Source organism: Scyliorhinus canicula, chromosome 6 (assembly GCF_902713615.1).
Source record: "Scyliorhinus canicula chromosome 6, sScyCan1.1, whole genome shotgun sequence".
Lineage (NCBI taxonomy): Eukaryota > Metazoa > Chordata > Chondrichthyes > Carcharhiniformes > Scyliorhinidae > Scyliorhinus > Scyliorhinus canicula.
The window spans coordinates 189,494,400-189,517,146 of record NC_052151.1 but is presented as its reverse complement, the minus strand read 5'-3'; the positions used below and the strand labels follow the sequence as shown (position 1 = coordinate 189,517,146).

At 41.9% G+C, this 22,747-nt stretch overlaps 1 protein-coding gene across 5 annotated transcripts in view; it reads left to right on the top strand.

Moving 5' to 3' along the window:
• smap1 (small ArfGAP 1) overlaps positions 1-22,747 on the top strand; it is a 329,292-nt gene that overhangs the window by 186,897 nt on the left and 119,648 nt on the right. The gene's annotated exons all lie outside the window — the stretch shown is intronic.

Genomic DNA, 22,747 nt, shown 5'->3' with positions numbered 1-22,747 from the left:
GAACAGAGCCGGTTTCCTTGGTGGTCATGGCAGATTCAGTTGCGGCTTTCAAATGGGAATTGGCTAAGCATCTGAAGGGGAAAAGTAACGCAACTGAAGAAAGGACAGCTGGAGTGCATCTTGGTAAATGGGTCTTGCAGACAGTCAGCACAGGTTCGGGGTCAAATGACCATCTCCTATCACTGGGTCAAAATCCAAGAACTCCCTACTTAACAGCAGTGTACATGTACCAATGCAACACAATAAGAAGCTAGCTTATCACCATCTTCTTGAGGGCAATTAACAATGGGTAATAAATGTAGATCTTAACAGCTATGTCTACATCCCAATACCTTGGATTCATGTTGCATTACATTCACCCCCCCCCCCCCCCCCCCCCCCCCCCCCCCCCCAACCATTGGTCTGGGCTTGCAAAATCCTACCAACTGTCCTGGATTGAGACAATTCACACCTCTTTAACCTGTGATTAACCCTCTCTCCAGTTGCTATGTCTGGACCTGTAAAGACTTAATTACCTGCAAAGGCTTGCATTCAAAGTATTGTCTTGCATCATTGACTTTGTCTATGTATGTGTTTCTGGAACCCACCTCTTCATTCACCTGAGGAAGGAGCTGCGCTCCGAAACCTAATGATTCAAAACAAACTTATTGGATTTTAACCTGGTGTTGGAAGACTACTTACTGTGCCCACCAACTCCAATGTCGGCTTCTCCACAACATGACATCCCAAGAATGATTGATTGAATTAAAATATAGTTAATTGGCCAAAAAGCCAAAAATATTTCTCGGCAACTTAGTTACTACTTTTGTCAAATGTGTTGCTCTTTATTAAGCATCCATGACAACAGAAAAACTGCTGTACCTCTGGGATTGAGCACTTTCTGTCCATTGGGCAACAACAGATCTGCTAACAGTTGCCCATCTACACTCCAGGACTTCAAACATGGGTAGCTGCAATGCGCAGAAGGAGAGGTTCCCAGAGAGAGCTCTGTAGGATGTTCGTCCCCCAATTTGGCTGTAATCTGCCAGGCACTCTAGTTCTACAGAAGCCATCTCTCATCTCGATCTTGCTTGCTGCAATACTTCACCTCACCTCCAACAATCTACTCACAGGTGTGGAGATAATTTGTAGAAAAGACCAGCAGCTGTTCAACTTACGCTGACTTTAGTCCAAACCATAATCGCTCTAACTTTAGTCATTGAGTCCCAGTACACAAATGACACTTGTATCTGCATTCACTTGGGAATCAAGCTCCAGGTCGTTGTTAACTCCTTCGAAGAATATGAGAAAATGGGCCTTTCGGTAAATCTATGGAAAGCAAGGTTCCCCTTCCAACCAGATCACATGGAAAAGCTCCCCATCCCCATCGGTTAAGATCAGTGGCATGATCTTAGCAAATGTGGACCATTTTCCAAAGCCTGGGAACCGGTTATTTTTGCAGCTGATGTGAGTGCTGCCGGCAGAGCCAGAAATTGTCGCCACCCTTATTTGCCCTCGCAGGACTATGAAATGCTTCATCGCCTCCAATGTCCCATTTCAGCTAAGACATGGCACTTACTTGCCTGATACCTGATTCCTGAAGTAACTGCCCAAAACTCCCAAGGCAGCAGATTTCCATGAGGGCAGCAGAAAATCTTTGGGGATGCCCTCGAGGCATCACTGGAGAGATAAAACATTCCTGCCAACCTCGTGGAAATCCCCGACTTGTGAACAACCAAATTGGCAAAGGCTTTTGTGTGAGGAGACTTTGGGAGCTCACAGGTGAAGTTGAGAGGGAGTGCACAAACCTCCAAACTACTCATCTGTTTGACCTTGACTCTCCCAAGCATCACATGCCCTGCATGTGGCAAAGTCTGCAGATCGCACTTATTAGCCGTCTCGGAACCCATTGAACAGGAGCCGCACAGGGCATCCTCGAGCCCGAGGGACTGCCCAAGAAAACAACAGCCACCCTGTGCAGGCTGCCAATGTAGCAGATCCCATGATCGCGGAGTGGCAATGAGCTGGGAAGCTAACAAACAGAATGTACTGCAATCACATCCACTGACAGGGGTCCAGAATTAGGCATCCCAGGTGAGGGCAAAAAAAAAACTTGTGCTGGAGACGCAGTCAAGCCCATTACATTTGGCTTTTCCATTTTGTTGTGCATACAATGTACATTTTAGAACTTTAAGTTAAAAAAGAAATCCTGATGGATGTCCCTTACAATCCTAATGTGCAGGTTTGCTCTAGCATAAGGATGTCCGATTGTCGTATTTTTTGTTGAAACTTCAGTTTAACAGTTTTAATATAGTTAATGTGAATTATGCAAGTTTAAATTAAATACAACAGGCTACTATTTTTAACTATTAATTGCAGCCTCAGAAAACATCTTGGAAAAGATCTTTCCCCATTTGTTGATCTTGTATTGGAATAAAGTGATTGTTATATAGGCAAGTAGATGCTGCTGTAAGATCATGTTAGCTGCTTTTATTTTTGAATATCTTATTATTTTGCTGTGACTTAGCATATACAAACAACATTGACGCATCCTTTGCTATTGATTAGATAGTATTAAAAATGTATTTGCAAACGATATTATGCAGAAAGTTGATCGGTTTCTACAGTTCAGTGTATTGTCGGAGGAAAGCATCGGTTAATATTCAACTTTCTTTCCATAAATAATTTAGTTCCAATTTCCCCAGACTAGAAGGATGCCTAAACACAATCTGACTAATTGCCAATAATGAGAACTTTATTTTCCAAATCTATGTTTATATATTTTTTAAGATTTAAATTATCAGAATGAATGATTCATTTGAGGACATAGAACATACAGTGCAGAAGGAGGCCATTCGGCCCAGCGAGTCTGCACCAACCCACATTAAGCCCTCACTTCCACCCCATCCCCATAACCCTTCCTAAGCTTTTTGGACACTAAGGGCAATTTATCACGGCCAATCCACCTAACCTGCACGTCTTTCATCTGTGGGAAGAAACCAGAGCACCCGGAGGAAACCCACGCAGACACTGGGAGAACATGCAGTCTCCGCACAGACAGTGACTCAGCGGGGAATCGAACCTGGGACCCTGGCACTGCCACAGTGCTATCCGCGCGAGCGACCGTGCTACTCATGCAGAACACCGGGGTATTTGGATTGTATGATTTGTTGTATCAATCAATCTATTGTATTCTTCATATCTGAAGAATCCCTGCAGTTCATTCAGCCTATCGAGTCTGCACCGACCCCCGACAGAGCACCCTACCTAGGCCTACTCTCCTGCCCTATCCCCGTAACTCCACCTAGCCTGGGCTGGACTGGGGGAGGAAACCGGAGCACCACGCAGACATGGGGAGAACATACAAACTCCACAGTCACCCAAGGCTGAAATCGACCCCGGGTCTTGGGCGCTGTGTGGCAGCAGTGCTAACCAATGTGCCGCTCACGTCTATTGATGATAATCTTTATTGATGTCACAAGTAGCTGACATTAACACTGCAATTAAGTTACTGTGAAAAACCCCTAGTCACCACACTCTGTTGCATGTACAGGTACACTGAGGGAGAATTCAGAGTGTCCAATTCACCTAACAAGCACGTCTTTCAGGACTTGTGCGAGAAAACCCACGCAGGCACAGGGAGAACGTGCAGACTCCGCACAGAGAGTGAACCAAGCTGGGAATGGAACCCGGGTCCCTGGCGCTGTGAAGCAACAATGCTAACCACTGTGCTAGTGTTCTGCCCACCATTTATATCTGTTCATTTATCGTTATTGGTATTGCTGAAAGAAAGTATTTTGTCAAAACTTTTCATTTTGCACTTATCAGGACAATCACAAGAAAAATATCAGGACAATCACAAGAAAAATAATGTCGGGGGAAACAACTTTATACCGTACGAGAAGAATGACATTCCCCTTCTCGTACAGTATAAAGATATCCCCTGAGCTTGATATTCTTGGGATTATCCTGATGAATGCAGGAATAAAAGCTTCGAAATGTCTTTTTTCACCAATACTCCAGTTCTATACTGCCAAACAACTATTTATCAATATGACTGTTTTTGCCTGCCTTCGTTTAATATTTCATCAGTTCAGAAAGAGTAGTAATGTATTGGAGATTGTTATTCCAAGGAAGTAGATTAATCAGAAATGAAGAATGAAGACTTGGCTTCATAGTCTTCAGTTTTCATGTTAGCACAAAGCATCTTTGTTGTAATGCCAAACTCCTCCTATCCAACAGAATTCTGGTGCACTTTCACCACGTAGTGGTTCAAGAATGTGACCTATTCCATAATAGTAACTCGAGTCGGATAAATGTTGGCCCTGCTAGACACACAGGTTTCCTAAGAACGAATGATAATAAAATGTGTGGAGCCTGAAGCGATGTGAATAGATTGGGTAATTACCTAAACAGCAGTATGCAAAAACTGTTCAGTAACATAGTGTGTAATTGCAAACAGCACCAACGAATTGGGGGTTACCCATGGGAGAAGAAAACTCATTTTTCCAGTGTGCAACTTTGGATAATCTTGGACTTCAGCCTTGTTTTGTATCATAAATAGTGAATGATGTGTTTCCTCGTAAATTGCCTTGCAATAGGCCGCACAGTGGTGAACACGGCTGCCTCACAGCGCAAGGGACCTGGGTTCAATTCCGGCCGTGGGTGGTAAATCCCTGTGTGGAGTTTGTACTTTCTCCCCTTGTCTGTGTGGACATCCTCTGGGTATTCTAGTTTTCTCCCACAGTCGAAAGATGTGCAGGTTAGGTGGATTACGGGGAGGGGGGTGGGGCAGGGTTGCTAGATAGAGTTCTCTTTCAGAGGGTTGGTGTCGACTCAATGGGTCGAATGGCCTCCTGTCCTGTAGGAATTCCATGGTTCTAATGGGAGCAGTGGAGTAAATGGATAATAAGATCATAGAATAGGAAAAATAATGGTCAGAAGGCATGGTTTATGTGGAAGCCTTAAACACATTCAAGAGTTGGATGGATATGTACCAGGTTACAGAACAAAACTCTTAAGGGTAGTTATCCCTGAATTGTTTCCTTTCTGGCATACAGAGCCTGGGAGAAAGAAATTAAATGTTTCAGTAGCTTTAGAGATGCTGTAGAGGGGAAGGTTTCAGATTCCAAGGAGATTGGCTCCAATTCTGGATTGTTCAGATTCGGATCTGTTTAGATCGAGTTGGCTTTGCCTGAACTACACTAGTGTTCAGAAGGGTTGAAAATACAATGGGAGAACATGTAAAATAGCAAACAGGAGGATGAAAATAGGACAGATTGAAAAAGGAAAATTTATACTGTGACTGGAACAGATAGAACCTGATATTTCAGAACAAAAGAGGGGCTCAAAAGCTTGAAGTGATGCAACCACAGGGGAGGTAGTGACAGAACTTTGAAACAAGAACAGATATGTTGAGGCAGTGAGATAACAGATGGTTCAAAATGCTGTACGGAAATGCCCAAGGGCTTTGCCAGTATAATCAAGGAATTAGAGACTCTGTAAAAAGCAAGGGAAACTTGAAAAAATACTGTAGATATGCTACGTAAGGATGTGCTTGGGAAATTTACAGGGATATAAACTGTTGCTGCTATAATAGGGAGGGGTGCCGCTGTTTTAAAGAGGGCATATCCAAGATAAAGAATTTTGCATTGGATGCAGGGAAGGGATGCATAAAAACCTAATTATTGAATGGAGGATCTCTAGGTTACTGGTGCAATAGTCTCTTACTTTTGACAGCATTTTGTCTTGCTGAAGATGGTTCTTTACTCTAGCATTCGGAATGCAGACATGAGTGCCAGTCAAGTGAACTGCTTTGCCGGCCCGGATGGCATTGAGCGTCTTAATTGTTGATGCTGCACTCATCCAGGCAAGAGTGTGAATGAATGTAATTCTGTTGCAGCTAGTGGCCCACAATGCTCATGGGTGCCCAGTTCTATATCTAGCTCATTTAACATGTGATAGTATTACACAGCATGATGGAATGTGCCCTCCGCATGAAGACGAGCCTTCATTTTCTCACTTTTGTTAATAGCATCACGGACAGATGCATCACGACAGGTAGCTGGTTGAAGTCATGTAGGTTTTTCCTTGTGTTAGTTCTTTTACCACCTGCCGCAGTCTCAATCTGGCAGATATATCTTTCAAAACTTGGCCAGTTTGTTCAAGTCGTGGTCTCACCGAGCCACTCTTTGTAATAAGCATTGAAATTCCTCTACCCAGCGTACATGTTGCCTTGTTACCCTTGGTGTTACTTCCAAGTAGCATTCAACATGCTGATTTGATCAACCAAAGGTAGGTGGTAAGCAGCAGGAAATTTCCTTTCTTACTGTTGCAAGTAGGCTTCAAATTAAGTTACTGTGAAAAGCCCCAAGTCGTCACATTCCGCCGCCTGTTCGGGGAGGCTGGTACGGGAATTGAACCGTGCTGCTGGCCTGCCCTGGTCTGCTTTCAAAAGCCCTGCTTTCATTTAGCCCTGTGCTAAACCAGCCGTGCCATAAGTCTTCACTGGGTCCAGAGTCAAATATCGAGGACTCCCAGGGTAACTGTATACCACTGAGCTGTCACCTCTGCTGGATCTGACCTCCCTGTGGATCTGACATGACCAGGGATGGGAATGGAGGCATTTGGGACATTAGCTGTCAGCTTTGTTTCTTCATGTCTGACTGTCAGTGAATGAATCAGGCTTGACTAGTACGTGAGATAGCTTCCCCAATTTTGGCACAAGTCTCCAGACATTAGTGAGAAGAATTTTCACCATCGCTTGGAACGCGTTATTATTGTTTCCAGTTGATGTGTCTGATTTTAATATTTTCAACTTTTCTGCAGCAGTTTGATACAAATGAGTGGTTTTCTTGGTCATTTCGTGGGGTAGTTAAGAGGCCAACCACATTGCTGAGGCTCTGGAGTAACACACAGCCAGACTCGGTTGGAACCATAGAAAGCTTCAGCACAGAAGGAGGCCATTAGGCCCAGCAAGTCCATGCCAATTCGAGGATTCCCAGGTGGCCTTTCTAATCCCACCTTCCTGCACCCTCTCCATAGCCCTGTAGTTGATAGCACTTAAGGTCCAGATACTTTTTAAAAGAGTTCAGTATTTGTGCCTCCACCACCAACTCAGGGAGCGAATTCTAGACTCCCACTACCCTCTGCGTAAAAAAGGTTCTTCCTCATGTCCCCTCTACACCTTCTGCTAATTATCTTGAATCTGTGTCCCATGGTTCTAGAATTCTCCACCAAGGAAAACAATTTTATCCTGTCTATCTCTTCCCCTTATAACTTTGTGCCATCCAACTAACCTTTGTTCCAAGGAAAATAACCCCAACCTGTCCAATCTCTCCTCGTAATCTCTCATCGTAGCTATACTTTTCTAGGCCTGGCAACATTCTTGTAAACCTCTTCACGATTTATCAACTTTCAAGGATTTCAACCCTTCGAATACTTCCTCTCTCTTTATGATTAACCCATCCAATATCTCCTCTACTACAATATCTGCACCATCTATTTCCTTTGTAATCATTGGAGACAAAATATTTATTTCCCACAGCCTCTGCATCTCCACACAAGTTCCCCTCTTCATCTCTGATAGGTTCCACTTTTTCTGTAACTAACCCTTTACCATTAATACATTGGTAAAATATCTTTGGGTTTTCCTTCACTTTAATTGCTAACTTTTTTCATGCCCTCTCTTTGATTTTCTTATTTCCTTTTTGACTTCGTCCCTGCACTTACCCGTCTCGGCTATCTGCAGTGCTTAGTTCTTTGTGCCTATCGTATGCTTTCTTTTTCTGTTTGATCTTTTCTGTACTTGTCCAGACTACTGGGTAAGGGGGGGAGCTCTAGATTTGGCCTTACCGCTCTTATTTTTGGAGAGGACATGTCCACTTTGTACGTTTGAGGACAGAACGGCAGACGTTCTGAAAAAGAAATTAGTGAACCAAATGGATTTTAACCATAATCTGGTGGTTTCTTTGTCACTATTACTGAGATTAGCTTTTTATTCAAGGTTAATTCAATTTATTGCATTTAAATTCCCCAGATTACTTGATGATGGGATTTTTATTCTTTTATCTGTAGGTTCATCAGTTCAGTAACAATACAGAGAATGGTAGCATGCTGGTAATTGTAATGCACAATTTAAAATGTTAGTCGTCAGATATTAAGCAGTTGGGTAGAAATAGCATTTCTATTGAGGTTTGGCTCGCAGGCAGTCTCTGACAAGATACCAATCACGGTTCTAAGGGCTGAGAAAAAGTGATCAAAGGATGGAATATAAAAAAGATTGGATGAGCTCAAATCTGGGCTGACCAATTTCAGCAAATTTAAGATCCAGTGATGAGCTTAAAGGGTTTTTCCAACCAATCTTGTTTGAAAGGAAGTTCTGTCACAGGAATAATATCTTGTTATACTGTTGATTGCATATAGCAAACAAATTGCCATCCCACAAACGCACCCAGAATAAATGATGGGGACAATACCAAATGCTGTACATGACTTATTCTATGTGTTTTCTCTTCTTGCTTCCCCGTCCTCTAACTTTGTTTCACTTTCCATTGTCCTCGGAATCCTGTCCCTTTTGACAATGAACGATTGCATGCGTTTACTATAAAATAGCCATTTTGATTTTGAGTAAAGTTTAGATAGAATAAAACAGTGCTGGGCAACCTGCCACCGGCCCCCATCAGGGTTCTGCATGCGGCCCGCGAGACATTTTGATGAGAGAATAAGAGCGGTGTTTGTGAGAGAAGAGCTGGGAGATAAAGGAATGTGGTAAAGAGCGAAACTGAGCAGAGCCAGGAGGATAAAATAACCTGAAAAATGGCAATTCTGAGGGCAGAGTCAGGAGGAATAACCCGAGAAAGAGCGAGACTGAGAGTGGAGCCAGGAAATGTAAGGGCATGAGGAAGCAAGACCGAAAGTGATGAGTTTGGATGGTTTTCCTAATTCATCTTTAAATACTTTAACATTTATTGTAAATAATGTTTATTTCATAATAAAGTTTTAATAACAGCAGTGAAGCTTATTGAGAGCAGTAGGTTTAAATATTCAAAATAATTAAATATAGAGTTATACAGTTTTACTGCACAGAAAGGGGCCATTTGACACATCGTGTTGGTGCCAGCCATCAAACACCTATCTATTTGAATCCCATTTGCATGAACCTTGTGTGCTCTTGTGTTTCAAATGCTTAACTAAATGCTTCTTAAATGTTGTGAGGGTTCACACCTCTACCACCCTATCAGGCAGTGAGTTCCAGATTACCACCACCCTCTGGGTGAAAAAGCTTTTCCTCAAGTCTTATCCCCTCTAAATTTCATGCTTTGTGCCTGGTTAACAACCCTCTAATACGGGGAAAAGATTCTTCCTATCTACATCTCTCTTCATTTTGTGCACCTCGATCAGGTTTCTCTTCTCTTCGCACCTCCTCCTCCCTTCTCTGCTCTAAGGAAACCAACCCCAGCCTGTCCAGCCTCTCTAAGCTGAAACACTCCAACCCAGGCACATCCTGGTGAATTTCCTCTGCACCCTTTCCAGTACAATTACATTCTTCCTGTAGTGTGGCGACCAGAATTGCACACAGTATTCTAGCTGTGGCTTAATGTGGCATTTTATACAGCTCCATCATAATCTCCCTGCTCTTGTGTTCTATTCCTCGGTTAATAAAGGTAAGTATCCCACATGCCTTCTTAACCATCTTACCTACCTGTCCTGCTATCTTTAGGGATCTTTGGACATGCCCCCCAAGGTCACTCTGATCCTCTGTACTTCTAGCTTCCTACCGTTCATTGTGTATTTCCTTGACTCGTTAGTTCTCCCTAAATGAATCACCTCACACTTTTCAGGGTTAAATTCTATTTGTCACTTCTGCCCATCTAACCAGCCCGTCTCTATCATCCTGTGATCTCCGGCTTTCCTCCTCACTTTTTACCACACCACCAATTTTCATGTCATCTGCAAAATCACTGATCATACCACCCACATTCACAGCGAGGTCATTAATGCAGACCATAAACAGAAAGGGACCCAGCATTTATCCCCGCAGTACACCACTGGACACAGGCTTCCAGTCACAAAAACAAACTTTGACCACCATCCTCTCCCTCCTGCCACTAGGCCAATTTTGGATCCAATTTCCCAAATCATGGACTCTTACCTCTTGATTAGTTTACTGTGCGGGACCTTGTCAAAATCCTTGCTGAAGAAGTTGACTACATCAACTGTGCTTCTCTCATCTACACACCACGCCACCTCCTTGAAAGTTTCAATCAATCTTGATAGACATGACCATCCCCTGACAAAGCCATGCTGACTAGCCTTGATTAATCCTTGCCCCTCTAAGTGCAGATTAATTCAGTTCTTCATAATGTTTTCCAATAATTTCCCGACCACTAATGTTAGACTCACTGGCCTGTAATTACTTTGTTTTTTCCCACGTCCTTTCTTGGACAACGGTACCATGTCAGCTATCCTCTGGCACCTTTCCTGTGGCCAGAGTGGATTTGAAAATTACTGTCAGAGCCCCAGAAATCTCCTCCCTTGCCTCACAGTAGCCTGGGATATATCTTATCTGAGCCTGGAGACTTGCCCACTTTTAAGCCTGCCGGAACTGCTAACACCACCTCCCTCAGTGCGAATCTGTCCAATTATATCACAGTCCCCCTCCCTGCTTTCTATACCTGCAGCATCCTTCTCCATAGTAAACGCAGATGCAAAATACTCTTTTCTCACCATCATCTTTCGACTACACACAGAGGTTGCCACTTTGGCCCCGAATGGGCCCTATTCTTTCCCTGCTGATCCTCTTGCCCTGAATACACTGACAAAACACCTTGGAATTTTCCTTTATTTTGTCCCTCCAGTGTTTTTTCATGCCCCCTCTTCGCTCTCCTAATTTTTTTAAGTACCCCCTACTTTCAGTACTCCTCTAGAACGTCAACTGCCCTCAGCCCCCTGGATATACCATGTCTCCCTTTTTTCCCTTATCCAATGCTCTATTTCCTTGACATTAGGGTTCTCAGGATGTGTTGGTCCCACCCTTTACCTTTTACGTTATAATTTATAAATAAATAAATATAAAATCAGCACCTAACACACACATATGTATATTTAAGAAATGTATGACTTTTAGTTATCGTCAGTATTAGCTTTGACAAACAGAGTAAATTCTAATATATGTTGTTTGTAAACAATAAACATAAATATTTGTTTTGCTTTTCCCATTTGAAGTTGACAGTTCTATTAATTTCTGGATTATTTAGCATTTTCTATAAAACATTAGCAATATTTGGTGTGAATTAAATGTATTTAATCTTTTTGATGGGGTCATGGTTGGTGCATATGCCTGATTTCTGCCTTGAGGCTCACTGAGAGCTATGTTGCCCATCACTAGTATAGAACCTTGCCGTCCATTTTCTGATGAGCAGAATGCCTATTGAAATGACCATATCCAGTATTTTAATGTCAGTGTGAAGATGTTGGCATATAAAAGATAATGTAATTAATGTAGAAATTCTACGGAGCTTCCAGAATTTGTTTGCAAATCAAGCAGCCCCCCTTTCCCCAAACTGTTGATGTGAGGGTGTAAAAAACATTGATTATTCTGTAGCAATATTTATGGAAAATAAATTTATGGAATATAATTTTTTTGCCACCCAATCATGCCTGCAACAGGCCATTAGCCTAACGTACTGTAGTAGAGAAAATGCTGGAATGTATTATTAGGGATGAGGTGACAGAACCCTTGGAAAATCATAACATGATTAGGCTTATGGATTTATGAAATAACCATGTTTCTCAACCTAGTAGATTCTTTTAGGACACAACTAGTACAATAGTTTAAGGTGCAGTGTATTTGGATTTTCAAAGCCCATTTGATTTAGTGTCAAACATGAGGTTATTATACAGAATTAGAGCTCGTGGGATTGGAGGTAATACATTAACGTGGATTAAATATTAGGCAAAAGGCAGAACCGACTAAATGGATCATTTTGGAGACACCAGTGTAAATAGTGTGTTACTGCAAGGGTCAGTGCTTGTTTTTATTACGATCATTATTATTGTTTACAATCTGACTCTGATGCGGCAATCAGGTGTACTGTTTCCAAGTTTGGTGATGATGCATAACTGGATGGAGAGTTAAGAGGCGGGAAAAACATGGCAGAAGAGGAATATAGACAGGTTAAATGAGTGTGCAAGAACATGGCAGATGGAATATAATGTGAAGTGTGAAATTATCCAGGAAAAATAAAGAAGCAGACTTTTTTATTTAAATGGGAGAAACTGGGAAATGTTGATATTCAGATGGACCTGGGTGTCCTTGAACACGTCACTGAATTTAACATGCTGATACTGCACATAATTTGGGAAGCAAATGTATCTTGCCCTTTATTACTAACAGATTGGAATATAAGTGTGGAAATGATTTCCTGCATTGTTATAGGGCCTTGGTGTGAGAGCTGTTGAGTATTGTGTACACTGTTAGTCGTCTTAAGGTAAAATATACTTCGCTTGAAAGAAATGCGATGAGGGCTCACTAGACTGGAACGTAAGGATTTAACAAAAAAAATCTTTATTGTCACAAGTACACTTACATTAACGCTGCAATGAAGATACTGTGAAAAGCACCTCGTCATCACACTCCGGCACCTGTTCAGGTACACGGAAGGAAGATTCAGAATGTCCAAATTACCAAATTACAAGTCTTTCGGGACTTGTGGGAGGAAACTGGAGCACCCTGGGGAAACCAACGCAGATATGGGGAGAACGTGCAGACTCCGCACAGACAGTGACCCAAGCTGGGAATGGAACCTGGGACCCTGGAGCTGTGAAGCAACTGTGCTAACCACTGTGCTACCGTGCCGGATTGTTCTATGAGCAGAATTTAAGAAGATTAGCCTGAATTTTGAAGAGTTTAGAGGAATGAGAGATGAATTCATTGGAACACAGAAAACTCTTAGGGCGTTTGATAGTTCTGATACTGGAAGGATCATCCCTCTGGGGTCAGTTTCAGAATAATGCATCGGTCATTTAGGATGGAGAAGAAGCAAAATAGCTTCACTCAAAGCGTAATGATCTTTAGAATTCTCTGCCCCAGGCGGCTATCGATATTCAGCCATGTGATCACAGCTGACAGTGATTGATTTATTTGGATAGAAAGGGAATGAAGGAATATTGGGATAGTGCGAGAAGATGATGATCTCATTGAATGGTGGAGCAGGCTTGAAGGGCTGAATGACTTACAATCAGAACGTTAGCATCAGAAGTAGTGTAATAAAACTTGTATGACTTGAATTTAATTCTAGTAGACGAATTTGGATACCTGCAGATGGTTGGTATTATTTTTGACATTTGTGTTGATGAAGTGTACAACCAAGTTGTAATCACAGAACAAAAATTTAATGGTTTTGTATATTTTCAAGTTTTCCCCACATTAGCTAATTAACAGCCAAATTGCTTCATTAATCCTTTTTGGTGTTTTATCCTGGAAGCACGTTTACCCAAGATAGAGATAGTTTTAGCATTGTGAAAAATAATTGTAATGTCTGCTGAGCTTTCACTGGAACAAAACCCTTAAAGTAAGTAAATGACTGACTGCCTTGCTATAAATCAGCCTATATTGTTCACCGTTAATTAATGTGCTGAAATCCAAATGCTGCTTACCGGCTCAAAAGTTATCAGTTTCTCAGCACAATTTTAAAGTGCACTTTTATAAAAACTAATAAGGATATCTCTCTCTCTCTCTCTCTCTCTCTCCCTCTCTTTCCTCTCTCCCTCTCTCTCTCACTCTCTCCTCCCTACCTCCCTCCTTCTCTGCATTAGTATTTTGTTTTGTAGCTCTTCAGTAGCTTTGTCATTTCAATTTCTGGATCCTTGAATCTATCTACTCCTCCCCCATTTCTAGTTTAATCATGAAATTCTCTGATTCGAGGGCCTTGCGTTCATAATGGATTACCTCAACCTTCTCCACATAGTTTTTCCCCACTCATTTACTTTCAACATTAGTTTACAACTTGCTACTCCCTTCATAGTTACGGTGGCACCTGACTTGGAGTCATCATCAAATTGGATATATGCACTTACCTTTCACCTGAGTCATTCATAAGTATTGTGGCGAGCCTCAACCCCAATGCAGATCCCTGGAGAACAGCACTGATCGCATCCTGCCAATTTGAGTACATAGACATTTGAGCTACTCCCTAACCAAAGCTTTCCAACTTCTTTCCTGAGCCCATTCCCCTTCACATAGATCAATCGATTCAATCTGAAAGTCTTAAGTAAAACGGAAATGTTACTCAAATGTTTTATCTCCGTTGTCTGAATCTGACAGGTGCAATCACACTTGTGGGTTGCAAAATCCAAGTAGTTATGGAAGAAATAAAGGAAGAGAGCTATTTGTGCAGAAATGGGTTTTCTCCTTTCCTTCTATAGTTTCCTAATGTTATGTCCTCCTCCCATAAGGGGTGAGTAAGTGATCTGTCACAGCAGTTTTGAAGGGTAAATGAGAGAAATATTTGCCTCCCTCCCTCTGGATAAAAGGCACCTACCATGTTATAATTCTTCAGACCTTTTACTGGTGTGCACTTGTATTCTATTACTACTCATTAGTTACCTGAAAATAGCTGTCCACTATTTTTTGAAAGCATTGTAGCCTTGTAATGGCTGTAGTTATGTCAGGAATTACATTAAACAGGAAATTAGAGATGCATGCAATAAAGGAACATCTGTTCAATCATTTGTTCATCTGAACAATCATGGGTGACTTTAATCTACACATGGATCGGGCATATTAAATTAGTAACAATACGTAGAGGAAGAATTCCTGTATACGGGATGGTTTTCTGTACCAATACCATAAGACTATAAGACATAGGAGCAGAATTAGACCATTTGGCCCATCGAGAAACCAACTAAAGAACAGGCCACCCTAGACTGGGTATTGTGCAAGGAGAAAGGAATAATTGGCAATCTAGTTGTGGAGATGAACGACCATAATAAGATAGAATTCTTCATCAAGATGGAGTGGTTGATTCTGAGACCAGGGCCCAGAATCTTAATAAAGGAAGCTACGATTGAGGTGTGAATTGGCTATGATAGATTGGGAAATGTTACTTATAGGGATAATGGTGGATAGGCAATGGCAAATATTCGAAGAGCGCATGGTTGAACTGCAACAATTATTTATTTGGGGAGGTGTTGGTGCAGGATTTATTGTATTTGGGAGTGTGACGTGTTTTGTTGTGTAAAATGCTAAAAATTTGAAGAAATATCTAAGAGCATAATCTTAGGATGGTCACTTGATACTGAAAGAAGAAAATTCTTCACTGCCATTTGTGCATCTTTGGGATTTTCTATGTCCCAGAAAGTTGTGGATGGCCAGTCTTTGAATCTTCATGACTGAGATTGATAGATTGTTGGGTACTAAAGGAACGGAGGAAAATGGGGATCTGAGGGGAAAGTGCAGTTGATGTAGAAGATCAGCGCTGATGTTGAGCTGTGTAGGCAAACTTGAGGATGCATGGGATACTTCTACCCCATATGTTCTTGAGAACCTCTGTTGCACACTATCTATGGTAATTACATCCTTCCTAAAGGAAACCAAAACAGCGCACACTACTGTAGATGTGGTCTCGTCATGGCTCTATACAATTGCAGCAAGACATGTTTATTTCTGTACTCCAATTCCTTTACGAGGCCACATACCCTTTGCCTTCCTGATTGATTGCCATACGTGCAATAGTAGCTTTAGTGACTCATGAACAAGGGCACCTAGGTCACCTGGGTATCAACATTTTTCAACCTCTTTCCGTTTAAGAAATACTCTGATTTTCTGTTTGTTCTACCAAATGGATAACTTCACAGCAAGTTACATTGCATTCCATCTGCCATGTTCTTGCCCATTTTAAATAGCCTGTGTAAATCCACTTGAAGCCTCCTTGCATCCTCCTCCCTACATTCCCACCGAGCTTTGTGTCATCAGCAAATATTTGGAAATATTACATTTGGTTCCCACATCTAAATCATTTATATAGATCATGAAGAGTTGTGACCCAAGTACTGATCCTTGTGGTACCGTACTACAGTAACAATCTTTCATCCTGGGAATCGCATTTATTCCTTCTGTTTTCTGTTAACCTATTCTCAATCCATAGTATATTACCCCCAATCCCATGTGCTTAATTTGGTTTATTAACCTTCTGTATAGAACCTTATCAAAAGCCTTCTGAAAATCCAAATACACTACATCCACTGGTTGTTCTTTATTTATGCTTCAAGTAACATCATTAAAAAAACCTCTTCAATAGTTTTGTCAAACATGATTTCCCTTGCATAAATCCATGTTGGCTCTGTCATGGAATTATAGAATTTACAGAGCTGAAAGAGGCCATTCGGCCCATTGAGTCTGCACGGCCCTTGGAAAGAGCACCCTACCAAGCCCACACCTCCACCCTATCCCCGTAACCCCACTTGACACTAAGGGCAATTTAGCATGGACAATCCACCTAACCTGCACATCTTTGTACTGTGGGAGGAAACCAGAGCACCCACGAGGCGAACGTGCAGACTCCGCACAGACAGTGACCCAAGCCAGGAATCAAACCTGGGACCCTGGAGCTGTGAAGCAACTGTGCTAACCACAATGCTACCGTGCTGTCAAATCATATTATTTTCCAAGTGTCCAGTTATCACGTTCTTTATAACAGATTCTAACATTTTCCCTACTGCTGACACCAAACTAACAGGCCTGTCGTTCTCAGTATCCTCTCTCCCTCTCTTAAATAGTGGGAGGTGAGGAATGTTTTCTGTGTGTTGTGAATATTTGCAATTCTCTACCCCAAAGAGTTGTGCAGGTTGAGTCATTGAGTATATTTAAGACTGAGACAGATGGATTCTTAGACTACAGGGAATTCAAAGGTTATGGGGAATAATAGGCAGGAAAGTGCTATTGAGGCCACATGTGATCTTATTGAAAGATGGAGCCGGCTGGAGGGCCCAAGTGACCTATTCGTGATCCTATCTCTTCTGTTCTCATGTTCTTTCCAAAATGCACCACTCGTTCCTGCTAAATTTTATCTGCCTTGTGTCCTACGGTTCACCAGTCTGGCAATGTCCACCCGGAATCTGCCAATACCCTCCTCACTTTATTTATTATATTGCTGAAAGTTGTTATCTACAAAATTTTGAATGATTCCTCCTCATGGTCAAGTCCAGATTATTTAATATAAATCGAATAGAGCAGTGGTTGATCCCTGGGTCACACAACTGTATACTTGCCTCCACTCTGACGAATGATTATTCATCTCTGATAAAAGAAAATTACTGCGGCTGCTGGAATCTGAAGCAAAAACATAAAATGCTGGACAATCTCAGAAGGTCTGGCTGCATCTGTGGAGAGAGAGGGGCCTTAATGTTTCGAGTCTGGATGACTGTCAAAACTGTCAAGAGAGTTTTGACAAAGGGTCATCCAGACTGGAAATGTTAGCTCCCTTCTCTCTCCACAGATGCTGCCAGACCTGCTGAGATTGTCCAGTGTTTTCTGTTTTTGTAACTATTCATCACTACTCTCTTTCTTTCTTTCTTTCTTTCTTTTTTGTATTCATGCTGCCGCCAACTCTTTACTCCTATGGGCTTCAACCTAGATAACACATTTATTCTGTGCACAGGTTTGCACCCCGGGATGTTGTGGCAGAATTCAGCATTGCACAAGTTTATAAAATTGGTGTATTTTCTTTCTTCACAGGAATACAATTTGTTAATGCAGTTCCTTTGATGAGAAAGAAAACCCATTGTTCAAAATGTGGGGAGAGATAATTACGAACTATTCAGTCTTACATCAGCGGTTAGCAAACATCGAGAGGTAATAAGTTAGGACAAACTTAACTCACTGGGAAGAGGTTATTCTACAATAACTTTAACAAATGCTTACTGAAAGTTAATATATATAGATATACACAACATCAACTGCAGTACCTTCAATCGTCTTTTGTTATTTTATCAAAGAATTCGAACCGAGTTTGCCAGACACCATTTTCCTTTAATAAATCCATGTTGGTCCTTTTGGTTAACGTCTTCCAAGTGTCAGTTAATTTTGTCGCAGTTTATTGTCTCGATGTTTCCCATCACTGATGTTAGATTGAATAGTTTGTAATTACCTATTTTCTCTCTCTTTCTCCTCTTCCCCCCCCCCCCCCCCCCATTCTTTTTGAACAGGGGTGTTATTTCACATCTTAAGATTTATATTAGCAAATTCTACTCCGGGGAGGGACAAAAAACACCAATTTTGTCTTTGTGTAAAATATGAATTCTGTCGAGGCATTATGGTTTGCAAATCTGTAAGATCCATTGTTCTGATATTGTGTGTGCTGTTTCCTACCAGCTGCCATCATATTACTCTTGTTTATTATGAAAACAGGGATGCCTCGTGCACTATTATCTGTATTTTTCCTCCACAGCAGTTTATAGATTTGTATTCTAGACAAAGGATTGGGCGTATAAATGAAATACTGACCAATTATTCTTTTAAAATTGAGATAGTGTGCAGTGATGAATTTCATTGGGATCTTAAAGGTTCTTCTCAGATATGAAAATCTATTGAGGTTAAAGTGCTTCTGGTTTTCCCATTAATATTTATATATGGGGAATTCCATTGCAATAATGGTTTAAAGTTAATTGTTGATCTCCCAAGGACATCACTGGTATCAATATGGTGACAATTTATTTCACTGTAAACTTGTGATTTAAAAGGATAATGCAGTTCTATGATAAGTTGAACCTGACTTTAGCAACCACATAATGAAGAGCGTGTGACCAGCCAACAGTTTACAGTACTAGTATATCAGACAAGCTCACCCACTTCTGCCACTGTGACAATCTCTGCCCATTTCCACTAATCCATCATGGCCAAAGCCTTACTCATATATTCAAACCTCTGGATTTGATTTCTCCACTTTCCTCCATAAATTCAATGAATCCAAAGTTCCATTACCCCCATCCTGTCCTCGTGTGAAATGTAATTTGTGGCCGTTACTCCAATCCTTGTCACGGTATATTAACTGCCTGTTCCCGAGAATGTTGATTTTCAAAATCTTTATGCTCGTATACAAATCCTTTTGTAGCTTTGCTCAATTTATCTCTGACTTTGTCAACCATTATCATAGAATTTACAGTGCAGAATAAGGCCTATCGAGCCTGCACCGGCTCTTGGAAAGAGCACCCTACCCAAGCCCACACCCCCACTCTATCCCCATAACCCAGTAACCCCACCCAACACTAAGGCAATTTTGGACACTAAGGGCAATTTATCATGGCCAATCCACCTAACCCGCACATCTTTGGACTGTGGGAGGAAACCGGAGCACCCGGAGGAAACCCACGCAGACACTGGGAGAACGTGCAGACTCCGCACAGACAGTGACCCAAGCCGGGAATCGAACCTGGGACCCTGGAGCTGTGAAGCAATTGTGCTAACATCTATGCTACCGTGCTGCCCCACCCATTTCACATTGTTTATTTCCCTAGCTAGTCTCCTTTCCATCTAAACCGTTTTTATTCCAAATGTTAAGAATCCTGGAAAATTAAGATTAAAAAACAAAGAAAGAAAAGGGAGTTGATCAGAGGAGAAATTGAGATGCAAATTCGCCTATTGGTGGACAAGTGATTTACATATGCGATTAGAGGAACCAGTGGGGCTTTGGAGGTGGTAACTTCGAAGTGAAGAGATAAGGAAATAGACACGTACCAAAGCCAACTCCACGGGGTGAACAATAGCAAAGAGAAAGAAATAGTATAACTAAGGAAAGAGAGAGGGATAGATAACATTAGAACTGCATCAAGTTTCAGATATAATCTCCAGAACTTAGTAGCCATTTTTGCCTTCGTTGAACCGGAAGATTATTTCCCAGATATGGCCAGCTTAACCTGGTTGTGATAACTTTTTGATGGATTTAGTTCATAAAGTTACTTAAAATTGGATATTGTTTTGGAAAAGGGATGTCTCCGAGTTCAGGTAAATGTAGGTAGTTGGGGACCAAGGGATTGTTTCATGTATAATTGTGTGTGCGGTCATCAGTATACTTAAGTGTTATAGCTTATTTTAGTCCGTCTTGTTATTCATGTTTTGTCTTTTTAAGTAATTTTAAAAAAATTAATTGTTCACCAGTTGCGAGAGAGATGCAAACAGTTTGCAAAGATATAGTGATAGGTTAAGTAAGTGGGGGGAAAAGTTTGTAAATGGAATATAATGGGGAGGAATGTGATGTTCATTTTGAAAGGGAGAATATAAGGAGTATTATTTAAATTGAGAAGATTTTTAGCAAGCTGCAACGCAAAGGGACTTGGTACTTTTTCTAAATTTATTTTTTTACAGGATGTAGACTTCGCTGGCGAGACCAGCATTTGTTGCCCATTCTTAATTGTCCTTGAGAAGATGTGGTGGGCTTCCGACTTGAACCGCTGCAGTCCATGTGGTGTAGGTACATCCACAGTGCTGTTAGGGAGGGCACCCCAGGGTTTTAATCCAGTGACGGGCCAGGGATGAAGTCAAGATGGTGAAGGGGAACTGCTAGGTGGCGGTCCTGATGTATCTGCTGCTCTTGTTTTCCTGGTAGTGGTTGTGGGTTTGAAAGTGCTGCGGAGGAACTTTGGTGTGTTCCTTTAGTGCATATTTTAGATGGTCCACAGTGCTGCCACGCAGGTGGAGTGAGTGAATGCTTGTGGAAGGGGTGCTAAATGAGGAGTATTCCATCACACTCCTGACTTATGCCTTGTAGATGGTGAATAGGCTTTGGGGAGTCAGGAGGTGAGTTATTCGTTGCATGATACTAGCATCTGATCTGCTTTTGTAGCTACAGTATTTATATGGTTAGTTTTGTTCAGTGTTCGGTTAATGGTAGCCCTAGGATGTTGATAGTGTTGGATTCAGTGACGGTAATGATATTGAATGTCATGGGGTGATTGTTTGATTCTCTCTTATAGGTGAGGTTATTCCCTGCCACTTGTGTGGCACGTATGTTATTTGCCACTTGTCAACACACGCCTGAATATTGCCCTGGTCTTGCTGAATTTGCATGTGGGCTGCTTTAGTGTCTGAGGAGACACGAATGGTCCTGAGCATTGTGCAATCATCAGTGAACATTTGACCTTATGTTGGAAGGAAGGTTATTGATGAAGATGGTTGGGCCGAGGGCACTACTCAGAGGAACTCCTGCAGCGATGTCCTAGGACTGAGATGACTGATCTCCAACCACCATCCTTTGTGCTAGGTGTGACTCCAACCAATGGAGAGTTTTTCCCTTGATTCCCATTGACTCCAGTTTTACTAAGGCTCCTTGATGCCATACTTGATCTAATACTACCTTGATGTCAAGGGCAGTTACTCTAACCTCATTTCTGGAGTTCCGCTCTTTTGCCCATGTTTGAACGAAGGCCAGGAGCTGAGTGACCCTGGCCAAATCCAAACGGAGCGTCAGTGAGTAGGTTATTGCTAAGCAAGTGCTGCTTGATAGCGCTATTGACTTTATCACTTTACTGATGATTGGGAGTAAACTGATAGGCGATAATTGGCCAGGTTGGATTTGTCCTGCTTTTTGTGTACTGGACGCACTTGGGCAATTTTCCACAGTGGTAATTGGTCAGGTTAGATTTGCCCTGCTTTTTGTATACAGGGCATACTTGGGCAATTTTCCACATTGCTAGGTAGATGCAGGTGTTGTAGCTGTACTGGACCAGCTTGGCTAGGGCCACGGAAAGTTCTGGAGCACAAGTCTTCAATAATATTGCTGGAATTGTCGGCCCAGAGCCTTTGCAGTATCCAGCTGTTTCTTGATATCAAATGGGGCGAATCAAATTGGCTGAAGATCTGTGATGCTGGGGAGCTCCGGAGGAGACCGAGATGGATCATCCATTCGGCACTTCTGGCTGTAGATTGTTGCGAATGCTTCAACCTTTTTTTTACTGGGCTCCTCCATCATTGAGGTGGGAATATTTGTGGAGCCCCCTCCTCCAATGTGTTCTTTAATTGTCCACCACCACTCACGAGTGGATGTGGCAGAACTTGTGCATGAAATACAGAAAGCTAGCACATAGGTGCAGCAGGTGATCGGGAAGGTTAATGGAATGTTGGCCCTTATTGCAAGGGGGCTAGCGTGCTAGTGAGTCCGCATCCGGATTACTGTGAACAGTTTTTGTCCCCTCATTTAAGGAAAGGAACTATTTCATTGGACTTTGTTCAGAGAATGTTCACTAGAATGATCCCCAGTATGGGGTGATTGTCTTATGAGCAAAAGATAAATAGATTGGGAAGCTACTCATTAGAATTTAGAAGAATGAGAGGTGATGTCATTGAAGCATATAGGATTCTTACGAGACTTGACAGGTTCAATGCTGAGAGGATGTTTCCCATCATGGGAAAGTCTTGGGTCAGTGAGCCTAGTCTCAGAATAAAGGGGTACCCATTTCAGATGAAGAATTTCTGAGATGATGAAGTTCTTCACTGAGGCTTTGAGAGTCTTTGGAACTCCTTGCCACAGAGAACTGTGGGGGCAGATTCCTTGTGTATATATAAGGCTGAGAGAGACAAATTATTGGTCGGTGATGAAATCAAGGGTTACAGGGAAAGGGGCAGGAAAGTGGGCGTGAGAAATGTCGGATCAGCCATGATCCTGTCAAACAGCAGAGCAGGCTCGAGGGGCCTAACAACCTCTTCCTGTTTCTAACTTATAGTTTGAACTTTTTCACACTGTTGTACACTGTTCCTCACGTTTTCCCAGAAAAA